The sequence below is a fragment of the Castor canadensis genome, chromosome 11, assembly GCF_047511655.1.
Source record: "Castor canadensis chromosome 11, mCasCan1.hap1v2, whole genome shotgun sequence".
Lineage (NCBI taxonomy): Eukaryota > Metazoa > Chordata > Mammalia > Rodentia > Castoridae > Castor > Castor canadensis.
The window spans coordinates 100,129,860-100,142,293 of NC_133396.1; the positions used below are offsets into that span (position 1 = coordinate 100,129,860).

The following is a 12,434-nucleotide window of genomic DNA, read 5'->3' on the forward strand; positions in this document are numbered from 1 at the left end:
GATGTTCAAGTTTATTTAAGACAGGTGACATGGACTCTGATAGTAATCTAAATTTACAGTATAATACATTATTCCTCTATAAAAAAAAAATCACACCTAACAGTTTCGAAGTCATTCATTTGCTGTATCATCATCTCAATTGTAAAAACAATATTCAGTCCAGGTAGAATAAGCAAATACTTCAAATCATTCAAATCTCGATGGTGGCTCACGCCTCTAATCCTGGCTACTCAGGAGACAGAGATCAGGAGGACTGAGGTTTAAAGCCAAGTCTCAGGCAAATAGTTTGTGAGATTCTATTTGGAATAAAAGCAATACAAAAAAGAGCTGGCAAAGTGGCTCAAGTGGTAAGAGTACCTGTCTAGCAAAAGTGTGAGGTTCTGAGTTCAAACCCAAAAAAAGTGAACACTAAAAATTTTTCTTTTAAAAACAAACAAAAATCCAGGTGCCACTGGCTCACATCTATAATCCTAGTATTAGGGAGGTAGAAATCAGGAGGATTGTGGTTCATAGCCACCCCAGACAAACAGTTTATGAGACTCTATCTCAAAAATACTCACTCAATACAAAAAAGGTCTGGCTGAGTGGCTCAAGTGGTAGAGTGCCTGCCTAGCAAATGAGAAGCCCTAAGTTCAAAGCCCTGTAGCACCATTAAAAACAAAACAAAAATGAAAATGGGTCAGAGACTAAAAAGGTTGTAACCAAAACTTTAAATAGTAATAAATCTTCATGAGCCTGGAGTAGGCAGTGGCTTCCTAGATTTGACACTAAAACCGTAAGTCATAAGAGGAAAAAAAAAAAAAAAAAACAGAAGAATCAGACTGAAAGTTAAAAACTTTTGTCCTGAAAATGATATATGAAAGTAGCCAGGCAGAATGGTGCATGCCTGTAATCCCAGGTCTCAGGTCCAGGCCAGTCTGGGCTACATAGCAAGACCAAACTTCACAAAACAAAACAAAAGATAAAAAGACAACCCACAAAATGGGAGAAAATATTTGTAAATCATGTGTTTGATAAGAGATTTTTTTTTTTAAGCAGATAGGTGGTATTCGGAAAGGGAAGGAAGAACTGGACAAAGACATGAGGCATTTTTATTAAGAATATGTAAAGTGCAGAGTGATTTGATCATTCATTGAAGGTACAGCCTTACTTTTGCTCAGCAACTGTGGCTCTTCATTGGGCAGCAGCAGTGGCCAGGTGGTAGGAGAATATGGGCTAAGACTTCAGTTTTGGGTAAAAGTAAGTGACTGGAACCAAACTCAATGCTACTAAGTTCACTGGTAGGAAAGCCCCCATCCAAATACCTTGCCATTAGGGCTGGTGGAGTAGCTGAAACTATAAGACTGCCTAGCAAGTATGAGGTCCTGAGATCAAACCCCAACACCACAAAAAAAAAAAAAATCCTTGTAACTGCCTGGCCATTATAGTTGCCAGGAAAAGTGCTCCCCCTTCCTGTAGGGTAAAAAAACCTTATGGTTACCAGGACCTGATGATGGCGCTTTGAGAGGTTTGTTGTTACCAAAAATTGACTGAGCTTCTCATCTGCCCTTTTCTAGCAGTTAGTGAGAGATATTGCTCAGGATTTCAAAACCAACTTGAGATTTCAGAATGCAGCTACCGGTGTGCTTCAGAAGGCTAGTGAAGCATATCTGGTGGGTGCGTTTGAAGATACTAATCTGTGTGCCACTCAAGCTAAGAGAGTCACCATCATGACCAAAGGCATTCAATTGGCTCTCGGGATATGGGGAGAGAGTGTTTAAATGAAATCAGTTTTTTTGGAGTTTTGCAATAAATTCTGTAAAATACTTTGACTTTCTTTTGTAATAAAATGTTTATATTATGCTGTATTTGTACTTAAGTCATCCACTCAGGATGAATGGGAAAAAGTGACTGTACGCAGACTTCAGTGATATGAACAATGTAGCTCTGATGTGACAAGTTGCTAATATCCAGCAGGGATGGGTGGTGTTTCTTGCTTCTCATGATACAAGTTTCTGCAAATGATGTGTTGGGTAGCTGTTAAGGTACAGAACCGACCAAAAAAAAATGTGTACAGGGTCTTTTTTGCAATAGAACTGATTATGAGTTAATCCAAGTATCTAACAATTGGTACTGACCATTAAGTCTGACCATACATCACTGTGATAGAACATGGATTTTTTTCAAGGATAAAGTCTTAACCACAGTGTGAGTTACAGTGTTTCTAAAATGAAAGAAAGAAAAATTAATTCTAGCAGCTACAGAGTACACTATGTGCAATTTATAATACCTATTTTATGTATTGTAATGTCAACTTTTTTTTTTTTTTTGGTGGTATTAGAGTTTGAACTCAGGGCTTCATGCTTGCTAGGTTGGTGGTCTGCCACTTAAGTCACGCCCCCCAGCCTGTTTTTGCTTTACTTACTTTTCAAGTAAGATCTTGCATTTTTTGTTCACAGTAAGCCTCAAACTCTGATCCTCCTGTCAAAGGCCTTCTGCTGTAGCTGTGCTCACAGGCATGCATCACTATGTCTGACTTACTGAGATGGAGTTTTGATAATTACCTGCCCTCAAACCATTACCTTCCTAATCTCCACCACCCAAGCAGATGGATTACAGGAGTAAAAGCCTCTGCACCTGGCCAATATTGTAAGATTAAATGTTTTACACACACACACACACACACACACACACACAAGGAATATATGAAGATGCTGGGTGTGGTGGCACACACTCAAAATCCCAGCACTTGGGAGGCGGAGGCAGAAGTATCACAAGTTCAAGGCCAGCCTGAGCTGGAATACATAGTGAACTCTAGACCAATATGGGCTATATAATAAGACCAACCCTATTTCAAAACGTCAAAAAAGAATGAAGAACTTTTACAACTCAATAATAAGATAACCCAATTTTTAAATGAGTCAAGGATCTAAATAGGTATCTCTCCAAAGATAAATGGTCAGTAAATATATGAAAAGATGCTCAATATCATTAGCCATTAGGGAAATGCAAATCAACACCACAGTGAGACCACTTGACATCTACTAAAATGTTATAATACATAATAAATATTAAAAGAGAGATAATGTGTTAGCGAGGATGTGGAGAAATTGGAACCTGCATTCATTGCTGTGGGAATGTAATGCTGCAGTTACTTCAGAAAACAATAGGGCAGCTTCTCAAAATGTTAAACACAGAATTACCATAGGATGCAGCAATTTCACTCCTAGGTATGTATCAAAAAGAAATGAAACATATTTCCATTAAAAAATGTGTACAAAAATGATCACAGCAGCATTATTCAGAAGAGCCAAAAAGTGGAAATGATCCAAATGTTTATCAATTGAAGAATAAGTAAATTAAATGGTATACCCACACAAAGGAGTATTTTTCAGTCTTAAAAAGAAATGAAGTACTGATACAGACTACAACATGGATGAACTTTGAAAGTATGCTAAGTAAAAGAAGCCAGTCACAAACAACCACGTACTATTCCATTTATAGAAAATGTTCAGAATAGGCAAGGCTATAGACAGAGAGTAGTTAAGTGATTCCCTAGGGTCTGAGGAGGATGGGAGGGGGTGCATGCATAGGGAGTGACTGCTAATGGATATGGGGTTTCTTTGCGGAGTAATAAAAATATCTTGCCAGGCACTGGTGGCTCATACCTGTAACCCTAGCTACGCAGGAGACAAACATAAGAAGATCCCAGTTCAAAGCCAGCCTGGGCAAATAGCTTGAGAGACTCTATCTCAAAAACACCCAACACAAAAAACAACCAGCCAAGTGGCTCAAGTAGTACAGCACCTACCTAGAAAGCATGAGGCTCTGAGATCAAACCCCAGTATCACCAAAAAAGAAAAAAAAAAGCAGGGGGTGGGGGAATAATTAAAATTTACCTTGGTGATTGTGGCGTAACTGTTAATATTGTTAATATACTAAAAAAACCACTGAATTATACATTTTAAATATGTGAATTGCATGTTGGTATGGGAATTACATCTCCAAAAGGCTGTTAAAAGAAAGAGTATCTACCATAATAGTTGTTACCTAGTTTCTACCCTGACATGTTTTCATCAGTAACTGTGGCTCAATTATAGAGTAATTCTAGACAGTAGGATGAAAAGGCACACTTGTTGAAAACCATTTTAACAATGATTTTAATAAGGATCGTTTTAATAAGCACTTACTTTTTCAATTCCACTGAAGTCAAAATCATTACAATTCAACTACAAGGAACTGTCTAATAGCAATGTTACTGAGATGGTTATATGAATTCTTTCCAAGATCTTTTTTTTTTTTTTTTGCTGGAACTGGGCTTTGCACTCAGGGCTTACCACTTAAGCCACATTTCCAATCCATTTTGCACTGATTATTTTTGGACATGGAGTCTCTCAAACTGTTCACCCAGGCTGGCCTCCAGCCTCTATCCTCCTGATCTCAGCCTCCCAAGTAGCCAGTATTACAAGCATGAGCCACCACTACCCAGCTCAAAGATATTAATAAACATGAAACATTCATAAATGATAGGGAATGGAGACAAGGATGCTGAGAATATAACTTCTGGATATTTGTTCTACTCTGTTGTCAAATGTAGCAAACATACACTCTTTTACTTCTTTCACTGACAATTACTAAAAGCGTACTATGTGCTAAATTTGTGGAAGGAAAAAACCAAGACTTGGTCTCTGCCCTCAAGAGCTTACAATCTAGTAGGCAGACATTTAAATAAACCATTTTACAGTACAGGATGATGAATACTACTACAAATGTGTGTGTGTGCACCCAGCATGCCATGAAATACAAAGTAAAAGAATCAAAATCCATCTGGTAGGAGAAGAAGAGTATCCCAAAAGGCTTTTTTCAGAGGTGTATTTACACTGAGTTTTGAGGAAGGAACAGGGTATGATGTTCAATCATAAAGGGTCTTATGTGAACTACTGAGTTTAAACTTGGTCCTTTCAGTCAAGAATGACAAGTAAATTTCATCTTGGTGCCAAGCAAATAGAATTCACCTTAGTGCCAATTCCTATGAATTAGAAATGTCTGCCTAAAGTGCAACAGTGATAAGAATTCTGACCCATATCACATATGGAAAGGATGTACCATGGCTTTAGTAGGAGGGGAGGATTACTTGGACCAAATATTGCCATCCTGAATGGAAATAGACAGTCACTAAAGAATTTAAGCTCCAGTGATAAGAGCAGGTATGTCCTTTAAAAAGATCAACCTGGCAGCAAAACAGAAGAGTAAGAAAGGAGGCAGGAAGTTTGAAGAGAAAACCATGATCAGCTGGGCCCTGCTGGCTCACGCCTGCAATACTAGCCACTCAGAAGGCAGAAATCAGGAGGATTGTGGCTTGAAGCCCACGCCTGGCAAACAGTTCAAACAGCTTGAAGCCAGTGCCTGGGAAACAGAAAAAACCCATCACAAGAAAAGGTTGGTGGTGGAGTAGCTCAAGTTGTAAGAGCACTGGCCTAGCAAGCATGAGGCCTTAAGTTCAAACCTGTGTTGTTGCCCAAAAAAAAAAAACAAAGTCAAGTTCATTCTAAGTCTTAGATGATAAAGTGATAATAGTTTCACCTAAGATAGTAACATGGAAAATAAAGAAAGGACAACTAAAAAAGATATAAAGGACACACAAATTCTGGAGATAAGTCAAGGACGGTGTATGATGTTTGTATGAGCTACTAGATAATGCCCTTCATCAGCATAAGGAACAAAGAAAATGCAGGCTATTTTTAGTTGAGCTGAGTTTTGATTTGTTTAGGGATTGATGCTGATATTTGGGGAAGAGACAAAATAGGTCCGATTTAGAGTATGTTTGAGTTTGAAGTGCTTAAGAAATTTCAAAGTGAAATGTTCAATAAGCAGCTGGATAAAGCTATAAAGCTAGATGAGTTCTAATTTTGAAAAATAGATTTGAGAATCAATCATTTGCAAAGAAGTGATAAATGAACTTTTCTTTTTTTGAGATAGGGTCTCTAAGCCCCAGACTGACCTTGAACTTGTGGTCCTTCTGCCTCAGCCTCCTTAGTGCTGGGATTATAACTATGCACCACCATGCCCAGGTCTAAGTGAAGTTTATGTATAGATGGGGTAACTCCTGGGACAGTATAGTTGAAAGAGAAATAGAAATTCCACACAACCATAAATTCCTTGGGGACATGAAGTGTGACTTACTCATCTTTGAATTATCACAGCAATTACTATAGTGATCAGCACAAACCAAGTACTGAATGTTTATTGATCAAAACTACAGCAGGGCACCAGTGGCTCACACCTGTAATCCTAGCTACTCAGGAGGCAGAGATCAGGAGAATCGCAGTTCGATGCCAGCCCAGGTGAATAAGTTATCAAGACCCTATCTCAAAAATACCTAACATAAAAAGGGCTGGTAGAGTTGCTCAAGGTGTGGGACCTGAGTTCAAGCCCCAGTACCACAAAAAAAAAAACTATAGCAGTAGCTACTTGCTGATAGCTCCTCATGCCTGTACTCCTAGCCACTTGCTTAATCCTAGGCTGAGGTCCAGAGGGCTGAGGTCCAGAGGATCGAGGTTCAAGGCCAGCCCAGGCAAATAGTTTACAAGACCCCATCTTCAAAATAACCAGAGCAAAATGGACTGAAGGTGTGGCTCAAGCAAAACTGCATGGAGTTTCCTCAAAAAAATAAAAAACAGAAATACCACATGACCTAGCAATCCCACTTCTGAGTATTTGCCCAAAAGATTTAAAGTTACTTTGTTACAGATATGTCTGTACTTCCACATTCACTATGTAAAATAGCCAAGTTATGAAAGTGATTTAAGTGTCTAAAACATTAAAGTCAAACAGTGTATATACACTCGATGGAATACTATTCAGTGTTTAAAAAGGACATTTGTGACAATGTGGATGGAACTGGGAGGATGTCATATTAAGCGAAATAGTCAAGGCACAGAAAGACAAATGCAATGTGTTCTCACTTATATGTGAGATCTAAAATAAACTAACAGAAGTAGAGAGTAGAACAGTGGCCACACAGAGTGGGTAGGGGGAAAGGGAAGATGATAGTCAAAGGGTTCAGAATCTTAGAAGGAATAGGGTTGTTGGGTTTTTGTGGTTTTTTTTTTTTTGAGATCTACTGTACAGTGTGGTCTGTATATTAATTGCAGTACACTGTACATTTCAAAATTGCTAAGAAAATAAATTTCAAATGTTCTCATGACAAAAAATGATTAAGTATTTGAGGTGATACATATATTTATTAGCTTGATTTACTTATTCCACACTATTAATAAATGTAGCATCACTTTGTACCTCACAAATATATACAATTATAAACTGCCAATTTATAATTAATAAAAAGTAAAGTATTCAAAATCATATCAAGGAAATCTAATTGAACTCAAGGTGACACACTTGGAACTGTGATTTTTAGACAAGAAAGGTCATATCTATTGGTACTATGCTCCTTTGTGTAGGTGCCTGCCATTCTATCCCCTTTCAATGGTGTCCTAATAAAACTTTGCTTTCCCTGCCCCCAAAAAAAGTCTTATTCATTACTCTTTGTTTTGTTCTTAAAAGAAAATGACATGTGCTAACATGATCTCAGTAGTAGAGCATTTACCCAGCACATACAAGTCTCTGAGTTTAATCCAAGGGGAAAGAAAAAAATAGATCCACTTAGAAAAATTAGGCAGTATATCCTTAGTATTATCCAGAGGAAAAAAAGTGCCTTGTACAGTTACAGCAACATCAAGTACACATAGCAGAAAACACAGAGTACAAATGGATGTATATCAACAATGATATCAGCTATTAGGGTGGTTCAATTTAATTCTTCTTGCTCTGATTTCTGATTAACAAATAACTTCAGGCTTATAATGTGATGTCCCATACAGGGACACCTATGCCTGTAGGAAGAAAATGTTCACATCAGGAAAAAGTACTGGGAAATTTAACTACCCTTCTTACTGTATGTTTTTTTTATTTGTAGTACTGGGGCTCAAATCCAGGCCCTCACACATGTAAAGTACATACTCTACCACCTAGCTATAGCCCTAGCCCCCTCTTACTGGAAATTAAAACTGGATAGAACAACAATCCTGGTGAATCAGTCCACAAAGCTAAATAAACAATAATACACCAATAGAATCAAATTTCTTAGCCAATACAGCAGAGGATGAGACTGGGCAATCAGCTAACCTTTTTCATATATCCCTTCAAACTGCACAGTATGAAGAAAGATATGAAGTGAAACTGATTAGAGAGGGTCAAGAAGGACACAGGAGCTTGGTGGCTCACATCTGTAATCCTAGCTACTTGGGAGGCTGAGATCAGGAGGATCTCAGTTCAAGGCCAGTCTGGACAAACAGTTCACTAGATCCCTGTCTTCAAAATAACCAGAGTAAAATGGACTGGACTAGATGTGTGACAGAGCACTTGCTTTGCGAGCACAAAGCCCTAAGTTCAAACCCCAGTCCCACCAAAAACAAAAACAAAAAAAGACATAGAAAATAGAAAGCATGCATTAAATGAAAGACTGTTATGTTATTCTAAAAAGTTCATTCTTAAAAAAATGACCACTGTTGAGAAAGACAGAAATCTTCTTTTCTTCTTCTGAAGTCTGAAGTCTTCTTTGCCTTAAGCTAGAAGTCAACTGGTGGCCCTCAGCCTAATGCATATTTAGTCATGTAGTTTGGCTCACAATGTTTTTTGTTTGTTTGTTTAATATTTAAAGAAGCTACTGTCCTTAAAATACAAGAATACTTCATGTAAAAATCCATCTTTCTGCTCTCTTTATGGGAATTATCTAGAAACACCGGGTCTGCATTTCTGCATGACAACAATCAGCTGAAGATATGTATCAATGGTCTCCTCTTAGGAAGCCAGAATTCTCCAATACTCAGTACTTCTGAGAAGCATTGACAATGAACTAAATGTCAATTGTAACTGTTAACACTTTATTGCTTTAGTAAAGAAAAAAAGTAAAGTATTTCTTATACCAATGTCTATCAAAAGTGGAAAAGAGACAGCTATGAATTTCATTTGGATAGCTTCATTCATCTGCTTTACTCATTAACCTGCTTAGCATCCATAGGTTTTAAGCCTTCAAGTCATGCTTTTGCATTTTCCCAACAAAAACAAATTCTGAGTTATATTTTGCTCTAGCTTAGTTTTTGATAAACCAACCTAATCTTAGGTATATCCCATATTTTGCTCATCTATCCCTAAAGCCAGGTTCTACTAATCATTACGTCAAGATCTGATATGGGCCAGATGGCAGTGGCAGTTGCTCAAGCCTATAATCCCAGTTCCTTGACAGGATGTTGGTTTGTGGCCAGCCTGGGCAAAAAAACTTTGCCAGACCCCTACCTCAACAAATGGCTGGGTGTGGGGTCATGTGCCTATCGTCCTAGCTACATGGGGAAGCCTGAAGGCAATTTCAAAGCATTCAAAAGCTTCAGGAAGGGGGATAAAGAATGATAAGAGGAGATAAATCCAAGATATATTGTATGCACTTTCATAAATGTTACAATGTACCTCCAGTATAATGATAATATGCTAATAAAAACAGAAATTTAAAAAGCTTCAAAGATTTCTCTTGATCAATGAGCTCAATTTCTAGATGAAATTTTTATTAAATTCTAACCAACTATGTTTATTACTCAGAATCTGACTTTTTCTAAGGGAATAACCATTTTTCCTGTAACTATGAATAAACAGATTATGGTTACAGTGTTGTAATATTATGAACTTTGGAAGACCATCTCCCTATGTGGAAGAAAAAGGAGGAACATTATAATGTCTGACAGGGCTGCATTATTTATTGGGTCTCAGTGGCTACTCATCACCAATGACTGACAAATCAAGTATGACAGGTATGGAACTCAAATAAGAAATAAGAGGCCAGTGTTTCTTGAAAGTGCAAGGTCCTAAGTTCAAACCCCAATACAAAGAAAAGGCCTACTAGTTCAAATTAAAAAAAAAAAAATTTCTAAGTGTTCTTCATTATATCATGAAAAACATGTAAGAACAAATTAAATACAAGATTTCCTAAATCTTCCTCTGATGTTCAGTATATTAGGAATCAGGAAACAGCCCGTAGCCCTAGAACCTGAGTGCCAGAATAGACTCCTCTAACAGTGAAAAAAATTAGGAAAAACAAAGCCACTAAAGCTCTCCTATCTAATCACTAAGAAAAATTAAATGGTGTTTTTGCTTGGCTGCCAAGACCAGCTCCTGCTGGCTCCACTGCAGTTAAGTGCTATATATAGAACTGTGCAATTGTCAGTAAGTCCTACTGTCACTTCTAGAGCTATCAAGAGCTCTTTCAGACACTTCTTCCTAGCGAGCCCCTAAAGATGTCACCGAAAATGAAAATGGAAACATCTAAAAGAGCCTTGGTAAAGCTGTCCAAGTGATGAAGCTGATAGCACCTGATTGTCTTTTTATCTAAAGTGTTGTCACACTAATCTCATCATGACATATTCTGTCCATCTGCTTCCCTGCTAACCTCTCTCAGGGTCAGTAGTATTTTCTGAGAAGCATTTTTGTCTTCTGTAAACAATCAGTTTTCCCAAGTCATCCCATCTTGGTAATGCATAAAACAAAGCAGTCATGATGTGCAGTGGGCTGAGAATGAAATTCTTAACTACAGATGATCAGACATTTTTTGAGAGGTGTAAGTTTAGCTATTCTAATTATTAATGTAAATAACAATCACCACTAGGTCTGTAACAGAAACTTTATATGAAGTATTTAATTAAATTTTCACAATTTTAACTAGGCATTATTATAAGTAGAACAGGAAATGATGATCTAGCAGATTGAAAGGAAAGCTACCTTTCTTAAGATCTCTCAAGGGATCTCAAAGGTGACAAGAACTCTTGATGCATTTTCTACAGTCCAAAGCCTATCTGGTCTTTAGTCTTGTCTAAACTGAGACTAAAATATATAAAATAGACTGCAATGGGTTAATATACACTGTGGGATACACTTCCAAGAACCAAAATCCAAGGGCTAGAAAGCTGATCTAAAAATAAGCAGATCATAAGAAAATTAACAACTCAGAGCAAATGGAGGAAATAATTTTGAGAGAAATGTCATCCAGGCCACAGTGAGGCCTATAAATCAGAATCACCTAGGTGTTATAAGAATATACTTCTTGCCCAAGTAATGTATACACATGGGAGTAAATGTAAAATCGATAAAATAAAAAATAAACTGAGTAATAAACAAACAAAAAAAGAATATACTTCTTGAGTTCAGACCCCAGTATTGCAAAAAAAAAAAAAAACCAACAAAAATTCCACTGACCTGAAAATGTTGTGTCCCACAGGTTTAATGTATCACTCCTTTGTACTCTAGAGAATAAACATCTGGATCTTCATTTTTGGCCCTTTCTATGCTTCTGACTATCCATTCCTTTCTCACTGTTACTCCCCCATCCTTTGTCCTTCCCAGTAAGCAGACCAAACCCCATGCCTACAAAAATCAAGCAAATGTGTGAATCAAGCTGGAGGCATGGCTCAAGCTGGAGCACCTGCCTACAAAGTGTGAAGCTCTGAGTTCAAACCGCAGCAATGCCACAAATGTGTGAATCAAGCTGAGCATAAGGTCATGAAGGCAATAAACACTGGTGGGCTCATTAAAGAACTGTTAGGAATGGGCAGGTGTACATTTCTACCTAAAGGCATTCAAATTCTACTTCTTTTTTATTTGTGGTGAAAACATTCCAAATCTTCTCTTTTAGATACTTTGAAATATGCAATGCATTTTTGTTAATTATAGTCACCCTATCCAAAACTTTGAAACTACTGGAAGAAAATACTTGGCAAATGCTCCATGACATTGGTCGGGTCAAGAATTTTTTTGGATTAAAAAACTTGAAAGCACAGGGAACAAAAGCAAAGAAGAGACAAATGGGATTACATCAAACTAAAATGGTTTTACAACAGCAAAACCATTTTAAAACAGGCCAAAGAGACAACTTACAGAAGGGGAGAAAATATTTGCAAACTGTATTATTAGACAAGGGAGTTAATATCCAGAAAATACTAGAACAACACAGTAGCAAGAAAACAACTAGATTAAAAATTGGGCAAAGGACTCAAATTCTATTGTTTTTTAATCATAGTATGACCAAAAAAAGATATCTGTTAGCCAAATATGGCCCATAAGCTGTGCATTTGCACCCTGAAATAGAGTACTACCAACTAGATTTTTGCCTTACTTAATTTCAATTACATCTAGTCCTATGTCTCTAACACACTTAGATCACCTTCATTAATTTTAGTTTTGTTGAAGTATAACAAAAAAATTTATACATTTTTAATATATACATTTTGATGACTTTGGAATTTTGCCTAAGGTTTTGAGCTGTTCTATAAAGCTCAGTGACATATCCACAAACTTTTAGTTTTCTTCAACAAACATATATGAAACAGAACAATGAAAACTCTTGCAATTAC

General features: G+C 37.2%; 2 protein-coding genes across 3 annotated transcripts in view; one reads left to right on the forward strand and one right to left on the reverse strand.

Moving 5' to 3' along the window:
- Positions 1–12,434, forward strand: part of Apoa2 (apolipoprotein A2) — a 450,260-nt gene that overhangs the window by 357,673 nt on the left and 80,153 nt on the right. The window lies entirely within an intron of this gene.
- Positions 1–12,434, reverse strand: part of Sdhc (succinate dehydrogenase complex subunit C) — a 30,721-nt gene that overhangs the window by 2,643 nt on the left and 15,644 nt on the right. The window lies entirely within an intron of this gene.